The sequence below is a fragment of the Eubalaena glacialis genome, chromosome 3 (genome assembly GCF_028564815.1).
Source record: "Eubalaena glacialis isolate mEubGla1 chromosome 3, mEubGla1.1.hap2.+ XY, whole genome shotgun sequence".
Lineage (NCBI taxonomy): Eukaryota > Metazoa > Chordata > Mammalia > Artiodactyla > Balaenidae > Eubalaena > Eubalaena glacialis.
In genome coordinates this window covers 97,649,215-97,673,467 of record NC_083718.1, presented here as the reverse complement: position 1 = coordinate 97,673,467, position 24,253 = coordinate 97,649,215, and positions in this window count along the sequence as shown.

Here is a 24,253-nt window from a genome sequence, read left to right as displayed (position 1 = left end):
CGGCAGTTGATAAGCTGGTGGGGAAGCGTGTAACCTTCCCAAGCCTGTGCCCTCCCTCACCTACTGAGTGGACATAAGAAGACCCTTTTCATAGGCTTCACTGTAAAGGGTGAAAGATATAATGCACGTACAGGCCACTTGACATATAGGAAATGTTCAACACACATTAGCTGATGCCAGTTTTAGTGCAAAGAACAGAAAGCCATAGAGAACCTGAAAGGCACTGGGGAGGGGAGGAACCCACCAAGAGGAAGACGGAGTAGAAGGAGAAGGCAGCGTCGGGGAGTGGCTCCACCTCTCACCATGGTCCTTACCTTGCTGCTGCTGTTCTGGGACCCCTAGGTGGGCTCAGTGTTCACTCTACCTCCTATTTTCTAGAAGCCAGACCACCAGGTGTGAGAGGGAGAGTGGGATCAGGCAGACTTGCGTGGGACAGAGAGATGGAAGGGCTGGAGGATTGGGAAGGAGTGGCAGAGAGCTCATGAACGTCAGGACTTGGCCATGCTATGTGTTGGGCTAGGAGGAAGGAGATGTGAAGGCTGCAGGCAATCATGGCTACTAGGAAGATGGAAAGAACAATTACCTCTTAGTATATATGAGTATCAGTACAGAATGAGAATTACATTATGCTTGATATGAGGGCCTTTAAAGCTTGAGACACAGGGTAGGGTCTCCTCTTGACTGGGTCTAAGGGTGATGCTATCTTCTGATGCAGGGATTATTAACCTGGGTTCAATGGACTTACTGAACTTATATACAAAATCTTGTTGTTCTGTGTATGTACATCTTTTGGGAATAGCTTTCGTTTTCATCAGATCCCCAAGGTGGTCCAGAAAAGTTAAGTACCACTACTATAACCACTCTGTTTACTCTCATGGGCAAAACTGGTCCTTTCTGGGTCATTTCCATGTCTTTCAAGGATACAGAGGCTGCCTCATCTCTAGGTGTGTTTCCTCTCCCCACCTCTCCACCACCCAGCTGGCCTCTGCCTACACAGTGAGCCTTTGTAGTGACTGTTCTGGGGAGTGGTTGGGGCCCATGAGTTTACTGAAGCTCTGGCTTGGGGTGTGGGGAGAAGGACCACTTGAGGGAGATGGCAGGAGCTGCTGCTTTCTTTCTCTAGTGAGCAGATGTTCAAAGGCGTTTTTTCTGGTCCCTAAACTCACCTGTCAAACAGAACGCAGGACAGGAGCCAGATGGGAGATGGCATATTTGGATCTGGCCATCACCATCCAGGCCCCACCTGCCTGACAGGTGAGCCTGAGATGTGATCTCCTCAGGAGGGGATCTGGAGAACGGGGGAAACAACAGCAGTTCTCACCATATGCTTTGTATTTTCCAAGAAATTAAGCAGAGTTTCTCCCTCCTAGTGAATTTCCTTAACAAGGATATTTTAAAGCCTTGGAAAACATTCTTGCCCTACTTTAATTGTATAAAGACCGTCAGTGCTGGAAGGGAAAGGTGGAAGACAGAGAATGAGAGAGTGAGAGAGAGGGGGAGAATGAGTGAGGGAGAGAGGGAAGGCGAGAGGGAGGAGAAGAGAGAGAGAGAGAGAGAATGAGAAGAGAAGGGAAAGGGAAATGAGAGATGGAGGAGGAGAGCGGGGAGGGAAGAGGGAGGAGGAGGGAGGGAGGAAACAGAGTGGGAGCGAAGGAGCTGGGAGAAGAGAAGGAGAGGGAAGTGGGGGGAGGAGGAGGAAAGCAATGAGAGAATGTCTTTAAGGAATTACAGAGCAGCTCTTTCCTTGAAAGAATTTCCTCTCCCACTTTCTTCTCTCCTCACTGTGCTGCTACCCCAGCCCACCTCTCCAAGATGAACCCCCTGAGGTCTCCGGGAAAGGACTCCTTTCTCCCCAGTGTCATGTTCTGTCTGATTCCAGCCGTCCAAGCCTGCCGATCTGTAAGGGGCTTCTTGGGTGACGGGGCATGTTCCATGAGGCACCTCATCTGAGGGGAGGGAGTAAGGCAAAGAGAGGCACTGGTGGACTCAGAAGCTTGGACTGTGGTGCCCGACGTGGGTAATTGTGCCCAGTTGGAAAGTGCATTGTTGAGAGATGCCTGCCCGCAGACCTCTCTCAGCTGCTCAGCTTCAGCTCCTTCCCCGTACCCTGTCATGACAACCTTCCAGCCTGAGCGTCTCTCCTTACCCCACCCAGAGCCTGAGCTGACCCCCGCCCCCAGGCTCCTTGTCAGTCCTGACTTCAAGCCTCATGGGTTTGGCACAGCTCCACCTGGCCGGTGAGACTGGTCTCCTCTAAGAGAGGAACAAAGAGGCACCGAAGGTGGGGGCTGAGGAGCATTCTGTAGGACCTCTATCTGCTTCTGAGACGGAGCTTGAATTCTCCCCCTGCTGTTGCCCAGAAATCCCTGCTTCTGAGGGAGAAAGTCACCCTGGGGAAACTGAGGCAAGTACGAGCTATCCGTTGTACCCTGGAAACTCCATGATAGCTGACTCCTTTGGCTGGTGGGCAAGAAGAACTGGCCAGAAGTCTTCCATTTCAGCCTCTGTTCAGCACTGATGGGACACCTCTCTGTCCTTCCAGACAAGAGCTTCAAGAAGTCCCTAGGTCACCCCCAGGAGGGAGTAGGGCCCCATGTGTCTTGCTGTCACACTTGCCTTGGCTTTAGTGCCTCACAGGACAGATGGAGAACTGGGTCAGGGGAAAGCAGAAGGGAGGAAAACATCGGGAAAATCAACCAGATGGAGCTCTGGGAGGGCAGGGACCCTGCCCTAGTTAACTCTGGGTCCTCAACACACAGCACAGCAGCGGGCAGAGAGAGGATGTACAGGGACTGTTGACGATCCAGTGAATGCCTGAGGCCTTGGTCTGCTTATCTGAAAAAACCTTTGGGTCTCATCTAGCATCGGCATTCTCTGATTTCACAGAAGAGAGTTGTTCAGAAGGGGAGTCTATTTGCCTAAAGCTCTGGGGGTGGAGTTTGAAATGAGCATGATCTTTGTTTGGGAAGGTGAGAGTTTGTTTATTCATTCATTTGACAACAATGTATGGAGCATCTGATTTATCAGGCATTGTATGAGGTGCTGGGGTTAAATGATGAGCCAGAAAAACAGGGTTCCTGACCTTATGCAGTTTATAGCCTAGTCAGAGGGACAGGTTTGGCCAAATAATCTTCCAGATTTATAGCTTCAAACTGTGATATGTGTTTCAAAGGCAAAGCTTAGGAGGCTTGAGAAGGGTGAACAAGGAGAATAGGGGGCCCACCGGGCTAGTGTGCGGGTTCTTTTCTTGAGGGAGTGATGTTTGAGAGCGGGGTTGAAGGGCAAGGAAGAGTCAGGTTGGAGAATGAGTCAGGTGGAAGACAGAATTCCAGGCTGAGGGTTTTTCCCCCTCAAACTATCCCCTCACAGTTGAGAGATGGCTGCTGAAGTTCTGGATATCACTTCCAGTCGTGACTATATCCAGGAAAGAAGAGGGAATGTCTGTTCCTGTATCTCTCTTTTTTTTTTTTTTTTTAATTTTTATTTATTTATTTATTTATTTATGGCTGTGTTGGGTCTTCGTTTCTGTGCGAGGGCTTTCTCTAGTTGCGGCAGGTGGGGGCCACTCTTCATCGCGGTGCGCGGGCCTCTCACTATCGTGGCCTCTCTTGTTGCGGAGCACAGGCTCCAGACGTGCAGGCTCAGTAATTGTGGCTCACGGGCCCAGTTGCTCCGCGGCATGTGGGATCTTCCCAGACCAGGGCTCGAACCCGTGTCCCCTGCATTGGCAGGCAGATTCTCAACCACTGCGCCACCAGGAGGCAAGCCCCCTGTATCTCTTTTTAAGTAACCTTTCCCAACCCCTCCCTACCTCCACAAACTTCCCTTCATGTTTCCTTGGCCAAAACTGGTTCATATGATGCTTCTTGAATAAATACCTGACAAGAAAATGAGATTATCAGAACTGGCTGAGAAGAATCAATATTACTATCATTGTCTCTGATTAAGGGACCGTTTAACAAAACTGGGGTTCTCTTACCAAGGAATCAAGAGGCATGATTTTTAGGGAGGCAACCAGAAGTATCTGCTACCCAGGAGCCAATTCCCAACATTCTTCCAAGGAGAAACAGAGACAGGGAGAAACCCCTTGGAGCTGTCTTCTGAGAGGAAGGTGGGCTGCTCCAGGCTGGAGAGCAAGGCTCAGGGATCAATCGAGGCCTTTTCTTCAACTTGTCTAAGGTTACTGAATCTTGGAGCTGGAGAACACCTGATGAACACCTAAAGTAGTGGTTCTTAAATCCTGTTGGACATCCAAGTAAACTGAGGAGGGGGTTTAAATACAAATTCCCAGACTCCCCAGTGACCTCATAAATCAGAACCCCAGGAAGTGGAGGTCTAGGAATCTGCATTATTAGAGAGATCGCTAGGTGTTATGGATGTGATAGTCTAGTATCTGGGAACCACAAATCTTGTCCAGTCCCCCCATATAATGGTGAAGCCCAGAGAAGGGACTTAATTTGCCCAAGTTCACATGGAGAGTTGGTTGACCTCTGCCTGGAGATGACTTTCCCCAGAGGGCCTATCTTTTGGGCACCCTTATGGTTAGTGGGAGGGAGCTGCACAGGAGCAGCAGTGCCAAAGCCCTGCGTCACTATTCCAGCAGGGTGGGACACCTCTTTGCTTCTGCTGGGCTGGGGGTGGGGAACATGTAACGATGACCACTTCTTGTTAGCCTGAACCTTGTCCTCACCACATGCAGCCCTTCCAATAACCCTGGGGTCAAGGAGCGGTCATGCCCATTGCAGAGATCAGTAAGACGATGGTCCAAGTGGCTTCCACCAGGTTTGGACAAGCAGAACTGGGGCTGCTCTGCTCCGAAGCCTGTGCATCTTAGCCTCTCCTTTGGCTCTTCTTCCCAGCCGTCCTTCAGAGACAAATCGAGGCCGGCGCTTTCCCGGACTGGCAGGCCAGGCTGAAGTGGCTGCCCCAGCGTCTGTGTTCTCCTGGGACAGCCCTTGCGGGGAGAAGGTGCCGGCTCCTGCCGGGCTGTCCCGGCCCAGAGTCGCCTTCCCAGCCGCACAGAGCCGGCCCGACCAGCAGAGGGCACTGCTGGGTAAGGATGCGGCGCAGACGCCGGGCAGAACCGGTGGGCCGCTGCCCCCGCAGCCTGGCCCAGGTGTCTGCCTGCTGCAGGCCCAGTCTGGAAGGCTGGGCGGCTGGAGAAGGTCTGGTTCTCATTCTTGAACTAAAGGGAGGCCAGGTTCCGTAGGCTGGGCCGCTGCGGGCGTGCACGGAGCAGCGGGCTGAGCCGTGGCTGCTGCGCGCCGCACTGCCGGCTCTGCAGAAAGCTGTCTGGGGTTTTCCTCTCCAGGTCCCCCACTGCGCAGCAGCCTGCCGGTCCAGCCCTGGCCAGAGGCCTCCAGCCAGGGGCTTCCGCTGCCTGGTACTCTGGCATGGTCACCGCCATCCGAATCCCATCCCAAAGCGCGCGCGCGCGTGTGTGTGTGTGTGTGTGTGTGTTACTACTCTATGTGAAATGTTAGGGCAGAGCCTGGCACGGGCTCTGTCCTATGTAAGTGTTTATTATTATTATTAGCCTCGGGGTCTGCCCCTCTAGGATGAGGCGAGGCTCCCTTTGTCAAGCTCAGGGTTGGCCACATCGGTGGTCCTCACTGCGGCAGGCTGGGGGACATGAGCTCTCAGAGGCTGCTCTGAGGGCTCCCCACAAGCCAGTGCTGATGCCCACCCACTCCTAGGCCTCCTGCCAGAGAACAGTCCTGATGGAGCATTCTCTCGCCCCTCTTTATAGCTCAGTAAGGTTCAGGGGTCTCACTTCCAGTGATGCTGTGAGCCCTCGGTGCCCCTCAGTGTACTCCCCAGGGTCTGGGCGAGGTCAGGAGGGCTGGGAGCCTAGGCAGAGTGGCGCAATGGAGTCCTGTGTGCTTGGTACATCCCTGTTTCCTGCAGATGGGCTCAGCCTCTGGCCATGTCCTCGGAGGACTCTGCAGTTTCCTCCTATGGCTGTGGCTCCCCAGGCCTCCTTGGTGACTGTGTCTCCTGAAAGGGCTCTTTGCACACGGCCATTTGGGAAAAGGGTGGCAGTTGGGATGCCCCAGCAAGCGCCTGCCAGCATCTCCCAGCCCCCGGGTGGGTGTGGGCCACCTCGCCTACCAGGAGCACACTGCTGTGCCGCGGACCAGATTCCCAAGTTCCCACACACTGCCAGTCTCACCAGCACTGGGCTGCCGCCTCCCTGCAGAGTGCGACAGGAGGAGCCCTGGGCTGGCGGGAGGGAGGCCTGGGTTCTGGCCTAGAACACTGCTGCTCGCTGACTGGTGCCCTTGGGCAAGTCACTTCACCTCTCTGGCCTTAGGATCTTCATTTATCAATGGAGATAATGATAGCCATCCTGCCTGCCCCCCAGAGGTTCTGGAGAGACTGTGCACGCAGGTCTTTGATGGGAATAAAGGGCTACAAGTAGGCTGTTCTCCTACTTCTAGTTCCTGTTGAGTTATTGAGCTGTCATCAGACACTGGTCACTTCTGTGGGCAGCCAAGTGGTTGCCAAGCAGAGGTGGGGGGAGACATAGATGAAGGACCTCCTTGATCTTGGGGGATCTCTGCTCCCTCCTTTATTGGAGAAGCAGGACACACATTCCTGAGGGCAGAGAATGCACAAATATAGACTTCAAAGAACCCCAAAACATGGTTTTAAAAGTCCATCTATAAACACACAAAAGTTTCCAAACTAACAACAGCTAGACGTTCAAGTGCTCTAGGATTCTAAATTCATCAAACTCAGGGGAAGTTTAGGAAGGCTTCCTGGAGGAGTAAACAGGTTTTGTTTTTGTTTTTGTTTTTTAAGGAAAGGAGTACAGAGAAAAGGGTAGTGGGTGGTAGTGATGAAGCTCCAGGCCAGGGCCATCACATTTATAATCATTTTAAGGTAGGAGAGATTTGGTAGTGACTCCTGGCATATAGAGATACAGAAAGAATAAATGATGTGTAAGGAATGGTGAGCAGGTCTCCTTGGTGGGGCTCTCAAGTCAGGAGAGGAGTTTAGATGGGAGGGTGGATGAATGGGTAGGCTTGTTAAGGCAGCGCCCTCCTAGGGTCCAGCTCAGTATGGCCCATTGTCATAGGTCAGTTTTCCAAGGAAATAGACTCTGAGACAGAGATTTGCATGCAGGAGGATTACTGGGAAGGGCACGTAGTATCAACACTTCAGAAACATTGGGCAAAGGCGGAGGCTGAACTGTGATCACTTGCACAGAGGTCTCAGCTGATCCCATGGGGAGCTCTGGACCCTTCCAAGAGACTCCTATTTGAAGCTGGGGAGCCAAAGCCTTTGTGTCCCTCCATCAGTCATTGGATGTGGGCTGCCCTGGGGTATAAGCTTAGGGGAGGTGGAGCCCTTCCTCAGAGGGCAGTGCTGGAGCGGGACTGAGCTCTGAGCTGTCAGCAGCTTTGGGAACGGGTACTTGCATCCTGCAGGGGAGATCTGGGTGATGCATCACCACACCCATGTCACCCGTCATGATTGGAGGCCCCCAGCAGTGTCTGATGACCCTGACCAGGCTCCAAGACCAACGTTAGCACCTCAGATTCATCTAAGGCGGGATGATTTCGTTCCTTTCTCTAATCTATCCTTTTATAGAATGTTTTTGTTTTGTTTTGTTTTTTTATAAATTTATTTATTTATTTTTGGCTGTGTTGGGTCTTCGTTGCTGCGCGCGGGCTTTCTCTAGTTGCGGCGAGCGGGGGCTACTCTTTGTTGCGGTGCACAGGCTTCTCATTGCGGTGGCTTCTCTTGTCATGGAGCACAGGCTCTAGGCGCATGGGCTTCAGTAGTTTTGGTGCGCGGGCTCAGTAGTTGTGGCTCGCGGGCTCTAGAGCACAGGCTCAATAGTTGTGGTGCACGGGCTTAGTTGCTCCACGGCATGTGGGATCTTCCTAGACCAGAGATCAAACACGTTTCCCCTGAACTGGCAGGAAGATTCTTAACCACTGCGCCACCAGAGAAGTCCCTATCCTTTTATAGAATGTTAAAGTTAGACGTGAATTTTGAGACCATTTAATACAATAATCCTCAGCCTGGGTAAAGGGTACATTTCAGAATCATCCAGAGGAGTTTTCAAACTGTCCTCCGTAGATTCTGATGCGTACTGATCCCATCACTCCTCTAAGACTAGACTATAAGCTTGGTGAGGCTGGGGCTCTCTCTGTCTTGCAGTTGCTGAATCCCTGGGTCCCAACACAGCGCATGTCTGGGGAAGAATGACTATAACACTGCCTCCTTCTCAGCCTCCTCTATTGCCACTTCTTCATTTGTCTGCTCTGCTGCAGTCACTGTGACCTTGCCTTTGCACAGACTCTGCCCTTGGTCTGGAATTCCCCTCCCCCTGGAATAGGTGTCCCCCTTCTGATCAGATGAGTTAACATATGTACTGGGCTCAGAGCGGTGCCAGACTTGGCGAGCCCTGTAGAAGTGCTAGTATTGCTGTCACCCCATTCTCCCTTGGCACGCTCTGCTCGTCACTGTTCCAAAATGGACCACTTTTTGTTTCAGTGGTTTGTCCTCAGTGACAAACAAGCCCTGGGCAAGCAGGTACCATATCCTTTATTGTTGTATCCACAGCAGCTAGTACAATGTCTGGCACATAATAGGTGCTTAATAAATGCATCTGGAATGAGTGGAAGAAGTAGGCTTCTAGGGATACAGTTTGAGAAAACTGACCTTAAAGCTTTTTAATAAGGGGTTAGTTGAGTGAGCGTAACTGACACTGGCTGGGTGTAGCCTCATTATTACCTACTGAATAAATACTGAATGTTGAGTGAATGACTTATTACACGGATGGTTGGCGTGTGGGCTGCACAGGCAGATGGGTAGATGGATAGATGGTGAAGAGCTAGATGGATGGATGGATGGATGGATGGATGTTACCCTGTGTGGATGAAGGCCAGGATTTGGAAGAGTCCAGGTGGGACAGAGGGTGGGTAGGAAAGGGCTTTTGCATTTCACACAGGCCAAGTCAGCTAGGTGTGAATCGGGCTGGGAGCGTCTGATCTTGCTCAGGTGAGGCGTGGGGAAGTGCTGCTCCTGCGTGTTGGTACCTGCAGGGAAGGTGCTGGGGAGCCGTGACTCATTCTGACACATCCCTGATGTCCGTCTAAAGGCTGGCAGAATCCAGGAGCTTCGGGTTGCTGATTGAGGGGAGGAGATGGGTTCTTGGGGAGCAGGCTTACCTGGAGGAGGTCTGGGGTCTTAGGGCCAGGGCCAATGGCCTCTGTTCCTCAAGGGTGGTGGCAGAGATTCCCAAAGAAAGGGAATCAAGGCAAGTGAGGCTCCCCTGTGAGAGATGGTGGAGGGTCTGTGACCCTAGAGGGCGTGTCTGATGCAGATCTGTGCCCGGTTTCAGGGAATACTTGTTCTGGAAAGGCTTGCATTTTCTCTCGGTTAGGTAAGCAGGCAGTTAGTTCAGTTGGTCATCCAATTAGCTGGGCAGTCGGTCAGTCTTGCAGGCAGAGTTGGTCTGTCCAACAGCCACCTGGAGGGGACACTGAGTCGGCAGGTAGGCATGTGTTCTGTGTGCACCTTGCAGGCTGAGATGGGTACTAGGTGCCATGGGCAGAGGGAGCCAAGCAGAAAGAGAAGGGAGAGGCTGGGTCTCTGCTCTGGAGAGGCTCCACCAGTGGTTCTTAATGGGGCAGCACTGCGCCCTTAGAGACCATTGGAAATGTGCTTGGTGGTTGGGTGTAACCAAACCGTGGGGGGCAGGTGCTGCATAAGGGAACTGGGCCAGGGAAACCAAGTGTCCTGCAGTGAAGGATGATCCTACACAACCAAGGATGGTCTCACTCCAAAGGCCAGTAGGGTCCCCTTTGAGAAATACTGTGTCCGGTCAAATGGAACATTTTATACAAATGATTTGCAGGGTTTGTCAGCAGCACTGCTCCTTCCACACACCCAGCCCTCTACTGACCTCTTCCCTCTCTCTTCCTCTCTTCTCCTCTGGAAGATACTGCTGTTGCTAACTTTGAAAGTTCACAGAGTGCCCTGAGCTGTGAAGAGGGAGGTGGCAAGCAAGTGAGAACCAGAAACACCATCTGCCTGTGGGTCTGGCTCGCTCCTGCAGTGGCGGTTGGACCACAGGGCTGGAGGGGGTGGGCTTCTGGGAGGCACGTGGGGGGCGGGCGGGGACCTTTCCCTGTGCACACTGCTCAGGGCCTCCAGAGCCTACCAGCAGAAAACCAGAGGCCCACAGGAGCTGGGTGAGCCTCCCAGCTTGGTGATGAAAGAGGGCAGTGTCCCAGATGCTGCCTGTCCCACTGTGGGTTCCAGAGCCGTGCCACCCCCATCCGCATCTTGGTTTCTTCCCTCATCTGAGGACTGGGCTGTCATGTGAAGGCAGGCAGGCAGTGAGGGAGCCCGGCAGGAGGCTGGCTCTTCCAACACCTCACGTCCTGGAAGGACAAATGTAAAAATATAAAAAGCTTCTGGTCTTGGGGCCAGATCACATGGCTGAGGGGTCTGCCGCCCTGGCTGCCAGGTTTTCACTGTCTGAGAAGGTTGAGGCACTGACTGCAGTTGGGGAGAACTGGGCTTGGTCAGAACAACACCTCTGTCTGCAGAGTTCATCCTCACGTGCTCTCCTGGATACGCCTGCCAGCCCCAGGGGGTAGGCCGGGAAGTTCTGTCTTCATAGCCATTTCTCAGCTAGCAAAACTGAGGCTTGGATCCATGGCTGGCTAGCAGTGCTGTGACTCAGACCCACGTCTGCTGAGTCCTTGCTCCTTGACAGCAGGATCCAGCTCTTTCCTTGGAGGCAGGGAGCTGGAGTAGGGAGCGGTCACCCAGAGGCCTTTTTCTAGGGCATGTTCTGTAGAGGTTTGTGCAGAGATGCTGTGTGAGCAAAGGAGGCCTGCCCTTCAGGGCTGCCCCAGGGGCTGGCTTTGGTGCCCCGCAAGACTGGGAACCACATCTCAGAGGGGGCAGTGGACCTCTGTAGTGACAGGCAGCTTGCAGGAGACTTGGCGGAGCCCTGGCAGGCCACATCCCTGGTGTCGAGAGGCAGCCAGCGAGGGAGGGGGTGGCTTGGCCGGGCTTGAGGGTCTGGGCCGCTGGGCTCCTTACCAAGCACCTGCTCACTACCCCTTCCCCGACACTGGGCACCCCAAGGGGCCAGGACAGGAGCTACACTGCTCAGGCCACCTCTGGTTCCCCTGACAGTCAGGAGCCTCTACCCCTGGCTTCCTCAAGAGCTCTGCTAATGCCCATAGATTGCCTTGGGGGTCCCCTGGGTCTCTGCTCGGCCCAGCAGCCCGGGCCAGGATGAAAGTGAGCTGTCAATAATTCATGTCCTAGCTCCCCCTCACTTCCCGTGCTTGGCTGCCTGTAAATATTTCACGGGTTTCAGAGGGCAGAGATTGCCCAGCAGAGACTCCCGGGCTGGGGCTTGAGGAAGCCTCACCCTTTCCCAGAGGCTCCCGACCACGCCCCAGGCAGGAGAGGAGCCCAGCCCCAGGCTTGGGGGGATGGAGGGGCTGCCCAGAGGTACTGCCCAGGCTGGCCGTGCTGTGGCTGGTGCGGAAGTGGTGCTGGGGCACGCCCCCCATGGACCCACACCCCCGCTCCAGACAGGTCCTGAGGAGAAGTGGCAGGGCATGCAGCAGCTCTGGATCCAGCCCTGGAGGCTGTCTTCAGCTCGACCTTCTTCCTCGCCTTCCACGTCTTTTGCGTTTAGCCCCTCCTCGCCCTGCGCTGTTTATGTCACTTGTCCTGCTTCCGGCCTTCATCTTCTCCTTCCCGGACAGTGGGTCCAGCCACTCTGTGACCACGCCCAGCCTAAGGAGTGTCTCTAAAACAGAAACCCGACCCTGCCACTCCCTTGTTTCAGGGCCTTCCCAGGCTCCAGATTGCCCTCAGGGAGGAATCCACCTTCCTTATTCCAACATGCACGGCCCTCCAGACCTTACAGCCCCCTTTCCCAGCCCCTCAGCCTGCTCCCGTGCTCTCGTCCAGTCTGGTCTCACTCTTCCCAGCCCCATGGTCTCTCCCACCTTCTAGCCTTCTGTTGTCCCTCTGTCAGGGGTGATGGGGAACTAATCTCAGGGCTCTGTGTGTCTCCAGGCTGGTCCTGGGGGTCACTCTGCTGTTTTGGGGCCAGGCCTACCATCCTGTGAAACACTGAGGTGGGACCCCAGCTGGCCCTGGGGCCAATTTCCAGCTCTGCCAATTATTTGTGTCTTGTTGTGACTTGTGTCATATTCTGAACCTTGATATGTGTGTTTATAAAATGGGAATAGTAACACCTGCCTCAGAGAGTAGTTGTGAGGCTTGGAAATAAGGTTTATAAAGAGCACAGCCGAGTCCAGCACAGAGCAGGGCGCTCTAGCCGGGCCAGCTGCATTGTTAATCTGCCCTCTGGGGACTGTGGCAGGATTTCCCTCAGGGAGGTAGAAATAGGCTACCTATTCTGTGGACAGGAGCCGAGAAAACAGCGGAGGGCCGGGAGTCCTGAGAGCTCTCTGAGGGGTCTCATGGTAGGTAGTATATCTGGGAGGCCCCGAGGAAAGCGAGGGAAGGAGGAAAATCCAAGAGAAAGGTCGTTATGGAGGACACGGCTGCAGGGAAATGGGACTGGGTCTCACCGAGGCCGTCCGGGGAGGACACAGGCGTCATCTCACGACCGTCCGCCTGAGAGTGTGTGTTTATCCACTGGCTGCTCCATCCCGCTGCTTGAGTGTTGCCTCCGAGGGCATTGGTTTCCTGAGCTTGCGGACTACACAGGCATGTGTGCTGAGCAAGGTCGCACCAGTGTCCGCAGTGGCACGGAAACCCTGGGGCAGAAACGGAAAGGCTTGTGGAGAGCACTGAAGGGAAGTCCAAGGCCATGGAGACAGAGGAGAGGGCAGCGGGAGACCGGGGTGCTTACCGTGGGAGGAAGGTTGAGGAAGTGCACGTGAGGTCGAGGTTGGGGGCCATGCTGTGGCCTGTTCTCTGCCTTTCTTCCATCCATTCCATTCCATTCCATTCCATTCTACTCCATTCCATTCATTCACCAATGATCATTTATTGGCCATCCACTAGGTGGCGTAAAGCAACCAGCTCAATCTTCTGCTCTTACCCTGGGCCTAGAGGTAACTTGGAGCCAAATTAGGGCATAAAGTAGATCTGACAGGTGGGTGGCAGGTGGGTGGCCCTCTTTTCGGGTTGTAGGGAGCAGTGGGGTGAGGTCTTCCCTCTCTCTTCCTCCTCCTAGAACACTCTGCCTTCCTGCTGGCCTTAAAGGGACAGGTGCTCCCCCGGGAGAGCTCTGTCTTCCTGACGTCAGGTAGGCGTCTTTGGGAATGGGGGTGGAGGCAAGAATTAGAGGCCGGTGTGTGGACTTCCTAGAATGGATGTATGTGGGCTCCTCCCTCACTGTCTGCATATGTATTTAGAACTAAAAATGGTTATTTTCTCTTCGCTCCTTTTCTCTCAAACATCTCCAAAAAACTGGTGTGAGTAGCAATACTTGAAAATCCATCCATCCACACATCTAGACTATGTTTCCCAGGCCTGGGACCCCAGAGAGGAAAGGGGGACTAATTGGTCTCCTCATTCTGAAATTTCCAGCCTGAAATTGTCATCGGAAAACATCCTCAGTCCTGCTTCAGCCATTCCCTTGATTTCGTCCCTGGATGAAGTCACTTAACCCCGAAGCCCAGTGTCCTCTTCTGTAAACCTGATGCCGATAGTAATGATCACAATGACCTCACAGGGTTGTTAGGGGGCTAAGATGAGAGTCTGAATGTGTAAGAGCATTGCAAACCATGAAATGTACAGATGGAAGGCATCTACCTCTCTTTATCACTTTTATTGCCTTCATTATCCTAATCATGGTCATCCTCATCAGCAGGGAAGAGTAAAGTTTCTTGCAGCAGCCACAGGATGGGTTTTGCTCGTGTACTCAGAAACGCCTGTCTGAAGTAGGCCACACATGGGCTGCAGGGAGGAAATGGATTGAATTGATAATCAGCTTCATTAGGGGTCCGCTTCAGAGGTGGGTTCATGGAAACCTTAACCCACATATGCACTGGGCTCTCCTCTGTGATGGCTTGGGCCTCCCCTGCTATATATAGCTTGGCGATGTGAAAGGGGTAGAGGCAGGAACTTCAAAGGAAGCTGCAGCTAATGAAAAATTCAAGCTGATTGTTTGTTAAAAAGCCCTGTCTTCTTTGGATGGGATCCTCTAGGCTGGGAAGGGGGATGTGGGGTGGCCTGTGGCTACAGTCAAATTGTCAGGAGGACCCAGGAGCAGGGGCTGGAGAGGATGGGAAGCTTCCTGGGCAGGTAGCCAAGGGCCGCATCTCTGGTGTCTGCATTTGGGGGAGGGGGAGGCTCCGTGAAAGTTCTGCCTTCCATTGTGCTAAAGCACAATGCCTCTGTCTAAACAGCTGTGCCTGTGTGGCTGACTTGTGCTTCGTGTGTGTGTTGAGAGGTGTGCAGAGGAAGAGGGAAGACAGGAAAGTATCCTGTTCGAGTCTCCAGAATAGTCAAGACCCACTGTGGATGGGTCCGTGATTGGAGAAACACTTCCTCCCTCTCTGGTATGAAGAGGGCCCACTATGTGGGCAGTGGGCTTCTCCAGAGGTCTGCCTGCTCTGAGGCAGGGGAAACCAGAAATGTGTTTGGTAGTGAAGGTAACTAGTGAGGAGGTAACTCAAGGATACGGGCCCCTGCTGAGGCCCCCTGGCTGGGGTAATGTGAGCACTGAGCGAGAATTATGTAACAGGCGCAGCCAAAGAGAGCGGCGGAGGCCAGGACTTGGGGCAGCGCTGCTCGTTGTATGGATTCTGGGAGCAGTCCCAGAGGCAAGGATGCAGAGTGGAGAAATTAGATCAGACTACTTGATAAAGGGATTCAGGTTGCAAGAAGTGGCCCCGAGGACCAGCTCAAAAGTTGAAAGCAGAAAGGACGCAGTGTAGGCGGATGCCTGTGGAAAGGGGAGATGGCACCATGGAATTTGGGGCTCCAGAGACCATGCAGAGAGCAGCTTCAGCCCTAAAACTGCACCTGGGGTACAGTGAGGAAGGGCTACACTTCCCAAGACCAAGGCTAAAGGAGAAAGCTGGTCTCCTTGATGGTGTTTCCCAGAGTCAGAGCTCTTTTTGGGGCATAATTTTGGGTGAAACTCTGTCAAGCTGGTTTTCATCGTGATCTGTTTGCCTGACACTGACATCTCTTGTTGAGTATAATCTCTACCCTGAGGTATCCTCAGTGTAGAGAGGTCAATTTTGCAGTGTGGCAAGTGGAGAGGGTGTGAAGCCTAGGGACACACAGACTGGGGTCCAAATCCTGGCTCACCACTTTGGGAAGCCTTCATTGAACCCCCGCCTAGGGTGCATGTATTTCCATGGCTACCAGCGCTTTCTTTTCTCCATCTCTGGACTCCACACAGCACAATGTGTTACGATTACATATTTTTGAGTCAAACTGTCAAACTAGTCTCCAGTGAGTCTCTTTGCCTGACACTGCCTCTCTACAGAGTATGATCTGTGCCCCAAGATTTCTTCATTGTTGAGAGTCTCTATCTTTAGACTATGAACTCCTCATGGGTTGGGACCCCATTTTTTATCCCTGTGGGTCCCAAACATCTTTGGTGATGTCACCTTTCGGATCTTGGTTTTCTCATTGGTAAAATGTAGACAAATAGTAGTGCCCACCTTGGGACCATGGTGTGGCCTGAATGAAACAAAAGGTCCTGCATGATATCTGGCACATAAGTAGGTGCTCACACCCTGTGACGAATGGACAGCTTTCTGAGTCTGACATCTTCTAACGGCGCGGAGGAGAAATTCTCATCCCTCGGGTGAAGGTAATGGAAGTGACCAGGGATTCTGGGAGACCTTCTCTTTGGGGTGGCCTGAGTTCACTTTGTAAAGTTTCTTCTCTTGAAATGTCTGTAGCCTGGGCTTTGCCGGCAAAGGATCTGGAGCTGTCCTTCCTGCAGGAAGACTCCGGGGGCAGGGAGACCTGGTTAGAGGTAGAGATGGGAACCTGCCTTGGGGGGAGGGGAGGGAAGAAAGGTGGGAGGAGTTGGAGGTGGGACACTTCTGTATGAGAGTCTGAAGAGATCCCTCTTCTGTGTGGTTTCCACATGCACTCTGAGGACTGAACAAGTGGAAACAGGCCTGGGTTCATGAACCATGAAGGCTGAGGGTGGACTTAGAAGAAACTTCCTGATGCTTTTAAAGTTGGTTGTCTTATTTCTATCTAAGGAGATTATTCCTAAAGTTGAGGCAATTCCCGATAGTTTGGTTCAGTAGAAAACACAGCCATGATGACCTCGCCATTGTTCTATTTAATTGTTTTCTAAAATACACAGGTCGTAGAGGAATATAGTTTTGCAAAAGATTCAAACAATACACACATTAGTAAAGAAAATAAGTAGTGAACATACCCTTGTTTCCCAAGCTACCTCCTTCATTCCTATTTCCTTCCAGTGGGACACCAGTGTTCACAGTTTGTTGTGTATTTTTTCAGAATCTTGCCCATGCATTTGCATGTATATGTACATAAATGAAAACAGATATAAAGCTTTTAAGTATAATATTTGTATTGTTCTGTAACATATTTTTCTATGAAATATGTTTGAAGATCTTTCCACATTTGTACATATAGATTGGCCTTAATTAAAAAAAATAATGCCTCCAAAGTATTCCATAATATGGATTATAACTTTAAACCACTTTTCATGAATATTTGGTGGGTATTCTAATTATATATGAAGTGGAACATTATAAAAATTGTTAATTAACCATTTAAATTTTTTTTTTGCTGAATTGCCTATTCATAATTTCTGCCCATTTTTATTTATATTGGATGTTTGGTCTTTTATAATTAATTTTAGGTTATTAACCTAAAGTCTAGACATTAATCTTTTGTGTGTTATATACATTGCAAATATTTTCTCCCATCCTCTCATTTGTTTTCTCGGTTTATAAGTCTTGTTGCACAAATTTGTAAGTAGTCAAATCTGTCATCTATGTTCTCTATGGCTTTCCAGTATTATGTTTTGTTTAGGAAGGCCTTTCTCAGCCCAAGATTAAATTCTTTTGTATTATCGTGTGATATTTTAAAGTTGTGTTTCACTTTTGGCATTTTGACATACCTGGAATTAATTTCGGTCGGCGATGTGAGTCCACCATTTATTTGTTGTTGGAGCATGTTAAGGATGTAGATGGACAAAGGCAAATGCTGGCCAAGATAATTCCAAACAGCAAAGAAATGTTTAGCTTTGAAATTGTGTGATTATATATGTTTATATTTTAGAGGACCAGTATTTTTAAAATTTCAGAACGTTTGTTATAATAAATTTAAGCAATGCAGAAATACATCACGTAAAATGTGGGGTCCCTCAAGCTTCCCCATCCAATCCTCCTTTGAGTGAATTGAATTTTTTATAACAAGTGTACCTTACAAAAGTAGGACATATATTTGTCGGCTATTTAAATTTCTTCTTCTATGAGTTACCTCTTTGTATCCTTTATCCATTCTTTCCTTCTGTTGGGTTACCTTTTTCTTATTGGTTTGTAGGCAATTTTTGAATATTAAGACATGAACTCTTTGATTATTATACATGTTCCCAATAGTTTGGAAATTCCATTCTGTGATAATTAGCTATTAAATCACAACACTTACTATCAATTTTTGTTCCATTTATTAACTTATTCAATCATTCATTTTTGAGGGGCTGAACACTATAATGGGAAAGAGCACAGGACCAGGGGTAAAAAGAGCTAAGTTTGTGACTTTGCACGTCCACAGACTAACCTGGTAACTTTGTGTAAGTCACTCAAGGCCTCTGGGCATCAGTCTTCTCGTCTGCAAGATGAAGATGTGCCAGGCTCTAGGATCTCTAAATTCTATGGTTTCTATTATTCAGCTGCTGTATTTGCAGTGGCCTTATTTTCTGGACAAGGATAGGCAGATTCACATCCTGAATATTCTGTGCCCAAGTTCACATTAGTGATTCTGATTCCCTAGCAGATATGCTGACCTGAGAACTGGGAAGGTGAGTAGCAGCTAAAGATCAGAAAGGCACCAGTCCGGGGGTGGGAACAAACAGTTCACAGCCCCCAGAGATGACACAGAAGGGCTGGAGAAGCAGGACATGGGAGACCTGGTGTCTTAGACAAGTCACTTTTCCCATCTTAGCCTCACATTTTGATCTGGAAAGTGGGATGGGGGATGGTGAGTGACTAGGGGTTTCTGAGCTTCCTGCCAACTTTGCTGTCCTGTGACGGCCCATGGAAGTGATAAGTAGGTGCTCCTGTGGCTCCTGGGCTGGGTTTGTCTGGCTACCTCCCCTCCCCGCTCCCTGCAGGGCCACACCCCTCTCCTTCTCTCTCTCCCTCCCTAACGCATGGTGTCCAGCAGATTTCGTGCTAGGCATCGATCTGGCTGTTAGTGCTGCGTCTGTCTGAGCAACCTGAGAACAAGACTTCTCAACAACTTTTATAAAACCTTAATAAAAACCATTCTAATCCCCCCACACCCTGTTAATTATTGATATATGCTCACTGTAGAAAAAAAAGTAGTTCATAAAGCAGGTAAAGCATCCTCATAATCCGAGACATCTACTGTTAGCATTTTGTCACCGTTCCTTCTAGTCCCTTCTATGTGTTTTTCTATATACTGTATACACAATTTTGTATCCCGAATTCTTCACTTATAGCACAATTATTTATTTGTTTCATTAAACACTCTCCAAAAGCATCATTTATAATCACTATATATCAGTGGGGTGGGACATTTTATTGGTTAAAAATGTCTTCACATGTATATGTCATTTTTGTCCCCAGAACAACACTGGAGAAGAGAAGGTGTGATTATATCTATTGTGGGGAAGGAGAGTGAAGCTCAAAGCAACGACTAGGACTTGCCCAGGTCACAGAGCTGGCCAGCTGCAAGGTGGAGCAACTCCATAACTGACATCTGCGTTGGGCATCACAGTTCACTGTGTTTTCACATTTATTCACTTCTTCCAACAATTCTGTAAAGACAGTGGGCAGGAATTGCTAGCCCCTTTACTAATGAGCAAACTGAGGCTCAGAGAATTGAGTGACTTGCCCAAGGACACAGAGCTTCAGCGGCAGAACCAGGCCTGGACCCGCTTTTCCTGACTAGTGCTCTTGCATTCCCAGGTGAGGACTCTTTCTGCTAAAGGATCAATGCAACAGGAGATTTGGCAGCAAGGTTTCAGAAATGAGAGGTCAGGGCTGTTGCTGGAGGGAAAGCCAATCCTCTAATCAATCCAGACATCATTGACTTATAATTGTAGAGGCTCAAAGAAGGTGCACGTCAGCAGAGGTGGAGGAGGGGGAGGAAGCATGAGAACTCATCTCTGAAGGAGCTGAGAGATGCCCAGATGCAGGGAGGGCTAGGCACGGGGAGGTTGGGAGGAGAGGGGTTGGATGGACAGAACTGGTGGGAGGGCCACTGGAGGGCCCAGCCTGCCACTGGTTCCGGCGGTAAGTGCCTCTCCTGGGCCAATGGGATGAGCCTTGGGGAGCGCTCTTCCTCTGTCCTTCGGCATTACGTTCTTTCAAAGAAATGTGCTTTAGCTGCCTCTTTCTTTCCACGCCCTTGACTCCTCTGGACAGAAGTAACCTGAAAGAAACTGCTCTGTTGGCCAGAGAAAATGGTGGTTTTGGTGTTTCTCCTGAAAGCACTGGTCTCAGCTTGATTTTTCCAGAGCTGACCTGTCAGTCTGATTTTCCAACAGCATTGAGACTGCTCAGTTCCTGGGCCTGGGCCCTCAGGGATGGAGGCTATGAGAGGTTGTCCCCTCCCAGCCCAGTCACTGATTCCAGGGCAGCAGATGGGCCACAGGGAGATGTGGGAGGGGGAGTGCTGCCCTGGAAGTCAGGAGGCCTGGGTTTCCATCCAGCTCAGGCCCTGCACACTGAACGCTTTTGGGTGCGCTTTGACAAGCCCTCAGTTTCTTTATGTCAGAAATGAGGGGGTTGGGCTTCCGGGGTGGCACAGTGCTTAAGAATCCACCTGCCAATGCAGGGGACACGGGTTCGAGCCCTGGTCCTGGAGGATCCTATATGCCGCGGAGCAACTAAGCCCGTGCACCACAACTACTGAGCCCTCGCTCTAGAGCCCGCGAGCCACAACTACTGAGACTGCGCACCAAAACTACTGAAGCCCACGCACCTAGAGCCCGTGATCCGCAACAGGAGAGGCCACCGCAATGAGACGCCCGCGCACCGCAACAAAGAGTAGTCCCCACTCGCCGCAACTAGAGAAAGCCCGCGCGCAACAATGAAGACCCAATGCAGCCAAAAATAAATAAATAAAATTTTTTTAAAAATGAGGGGGTTGGAGTAGATGATGTTCAGGGGCTATGTTGGCTCTGGTGTCCCTTGATTCATTTGGAGATAGTCTAGCTTATAGGACAAACTTGTGGATTCTGGAGCCAGTGCTAGACCACCTGGGCTTGCATCCTGCTCCATCACCAGCTGTCTATCTGCTCACTTGTTTGGAGCAAGTCACTCAACCTCTTCTGCCTCTCTTTCCCCACCTATGCAATGGGGGCTGTCCCTACCTCACTACACCTCACTACATTGTTAGGATGATTAAGTGGGTGAATTTGGTGAAACACATGGAACAGTAAGAGCTTTCTAAATGTTTAAGTAAATACATATTACTGTGAAGTTTGAGGGAAGACAGGAGCGCGTCCCAGCTCGGCCTCCTCCCTCCGGCAAGGTGCACAGCTCGTGGCACACACGCAGCCCGCGTTCACGGTTGTTTCTTCCTGTCTGAGCACAGCTGAGATTCCGTGGAGTGTCGTCGCGTCACCCGGGAGCATCAGGATTGATCAGGGGCTCTGCACAGCCAACGCTCTTCCCAGAAAATAATGCCACCAATATCTTGTATCTTTCCAAAAAGCCTGCTTCCTACAGTATTTTGTTGAATCCTCTCTCAACCCTGGAAGGCACTTGGTTGTGATCACCCCAAGCTCACGGGTGAAAGCAGAGGCTCACAGGGGTGCACAGGTAGGAATGGCAGTGCCGGGACTCAGCTTGCCCTGTCTGCCCGTGAGACACAGATCTGGGGCCGAGGCCTTCTGTCCTCTGTGGGATCCAGGCTTGAGATCACCCTGCGGAGCACAAAGAAGCTGAGGCTGGGAGGGGGACTGACTGTGTGCCGGGCCAGTGGACTTGGGTGCCCTTAAAAACTGATTCTTACTGATCATATAGAGAAGGTATATTGACTTACCATGCTTTTAAAATGCACATCCTTATTGTTGGACATTAAGGTTATTTTCAATTTTAAGATATCGTGATACACCTATTAACCTAGTAGGAAATAATTATTTCAGAACTTGAGAAGCAGTTTCATGTCTAATGCTGATGGCTCCTTAAACTGGTCCAGTTTTTTAAGAGAACAATCCAGTAATATTTAAGAGCTATAAAATTCTTTCTACCCTTTGACCTGATAATTCCGCTTCTGAGAATGTACTCCAAGGAAATAGCCTCAAAGGGAAAAAAAAAAGTAATTTGTACTTACTTGCTCTTAGAAATGCTATTTATAAAAATTGGAAGCAACTCAAATGCCTAGCCATTGGGGTTGGCTTAAAACCCATGGTATATTTACTTTCTAGAATATGATAGAGCTATTTAAACTGACAAATATGGGAACTATGTCAAGGCCTGGACAAGTATGTACATACAAAATAATGATAAGTGGAAAAAGGATAAGTAGTATGTATTTTTTTATGGCAACTATGCAAAACATAGGCCAATATTTGTTCCATGAATTGACAAAGATTAGATGCAAGTTGGCATAGATTTTAATATTCATCAAATGGTTTAAGCTTACAGTAAAAATAAAATGGGTTCTTTTATACTCATAGATGAATAAGACCAGCTACATAATTTGCAGGGCTCATTGCTAAAGGAAAATGTGGGCGCTTGTTCAAAAATTAAGAATTTCAAAATGGTGACAACAGAGATTTAAAACACACAGGGTCCTGTGTGACTGCACTGCGTTGGTCCCTAGGTCTTCCTTGCTGCTTTCTTGTGTTTCATTCACTCACCCATCCACTCCTTTATCAAGCACTTATTCCTCAGCCATTGTGTCCTGGGTGTGGTGCTGAGTGATAGAGACACAGAGAGCAAAGACACAGAAGCTTAGGTCTTCTCATGAAGACAAAGGAAATATCTGAGGATAGGACACTTTGGTTAAAACTATGATAGGTTTGGACTAATGGTTTAGACAGCACAGAGGGGCAGGGAGGGCCTGGGGCTCTTCTGGAGGAGCAGACTGACACCTGAGTCTGGAGGAGGGAGTGCCTTGATGAAGAGGAGGAAGGGTAACACGGTACCTAGCAAACAGCATGCTCTACAAAACCCAGGTGAGGACGGTGTGTTTGGGAACAGCAAGCAACAGCTTTGGGGAGCAATAGCACATGATTTGTTAATATGAATACAAGTTAACAAAAGCCCCCAAGTCTTGGCCTGAAGAAATGCTGCCAAGCTAGCTATTTCCCATTCTGTGTTTCTTGAACCGAGCGTGTTACTTTGCGACTCATTGTTGCAAGCCTACAGAATCTTTCAAGATGGACTCTGACAGCTCTCCTGCCTCGGTGCCGTCTCAGGCCGGATTGGCCTGCTATCCATTTCCTTATCCCAGTGGTCAGTGGGAATGCTGATCAGGACAGAGCCGGCACCTGGGCCCCGAGCAGCCTCCACGCCCGCCCTCCACTGGAGCCTTCTGTAAGGCGTCCATAGGGCTTTGTGAGAGGCTCTGCTGAATGTCTACCTGACACCAGGACATAGTGATTTTCTGGCCCATCACAAAGGAATCTTGAGTGTTGGGTCGTGTTGTTTTTAGAAATCCCACTTGGTTTCTAGTCCGTTCTGCTTGCTATTCTAGAAGCTCACAGACAGACTAGCTGAGGACACTCATTCCCCAACACCCAGAAGTTTCTGCTATGACCTGCTCCTGAGAACCGGAGATTGTCCATAGTGAGCTTAGAAACAGAAAAACACAGAGCTCCTTTCCTTTTCCCCCATCCTCCACGCACATGCTTGCTGGGCATCTCATCCCCGGCCCCAGCTTCAGCACTACCAGAGGCCTGGCCCCTAGGCTGGGGAGCCCAGTGTTTCCCAGGATTCAGTCAGGTCCTTGACCACTGATTTTCCCACAGGGGGCTGGTGCAAATGCCCAGGGAAGCTGGAACCAGACAATGACCACGGGACTGTTCAATTCACCTTCTCCTAGAACTTTCAAATACCTAGAACCTTTACTACACAGCTGAGTTTGTGCTTGCTACTCAGGTTTAAAAATAAATCATCTTTTGTAGTTACATGTAAATAACTGGTGGTAAAAGAAAATATTTGAGTGAGGAAAAAAATTACCCAGTTCATATTACCCCAAAAGAGTCATATGGACAATCTCTGGTAACCATTTTGGTCATGTCTCTTTGTATGTGTACATCAAGAGGAGTAGATGAAAAGGCACTTAGGTAAATAGGGAAAATAATTTTACCAAGGTGGAATCATACTGTTCATGGCATTTTTACTAAAAATGTATTAAATTTAACTGGAATTTTTAATAGGACAATAAGAAACTCAAGGAATTGACACAGATTTTCTGAATATCAGATACATGTTTTTTTCACCACAAGAAGTATTAGTTTTTAAAATAGCCTTCAAAATGAAGAGAAAATATCATAAATGTTAAGAGAGAAGAATAAGTTTTAAGCAAAACTTCAATTTGAGACACTATCTGGTGACTCTGTTACGAAAGATGAAGAAATTAGCACATTACTTTTCTCCTCTCTCCTCTCCCACAACATGTCATGGGTTAAAAGCATTGCTTTCGTATTGTCCAAAGTAATAACATTTACTTTCTGTTCTATAACTGTAATTTTTACTTAATCTTAACCTGTGAACTGTGGGCTACTATGGAATGCTTGCTGCTAGTTGTTGGATTTTTATCCACAGATTTTCTCTCTGAATTATTTTGATTCACTATTTGGTTGGCTAAACTTATTGTCAAATGGTTTTTCTGAAGAGAGCTCCTTATATTACATGCATGATGTGTGTCTACTGGTTGTTGTTGGTTTTTTTTGACCCAATGATGAACACCTTTTTATTGTATGAAATACAAGCCTGAAATGTTAAGTAGATGTTACAGATTCCAAGGAAATTATGTTTTGGATTCCCAAAATGTCCTGCCAGTTGCCTATTGGTTTTATACTTGAAGTTATGCATTTCTTTTCTCAGAATGTTATAGGCGTTATTTCCCTGTC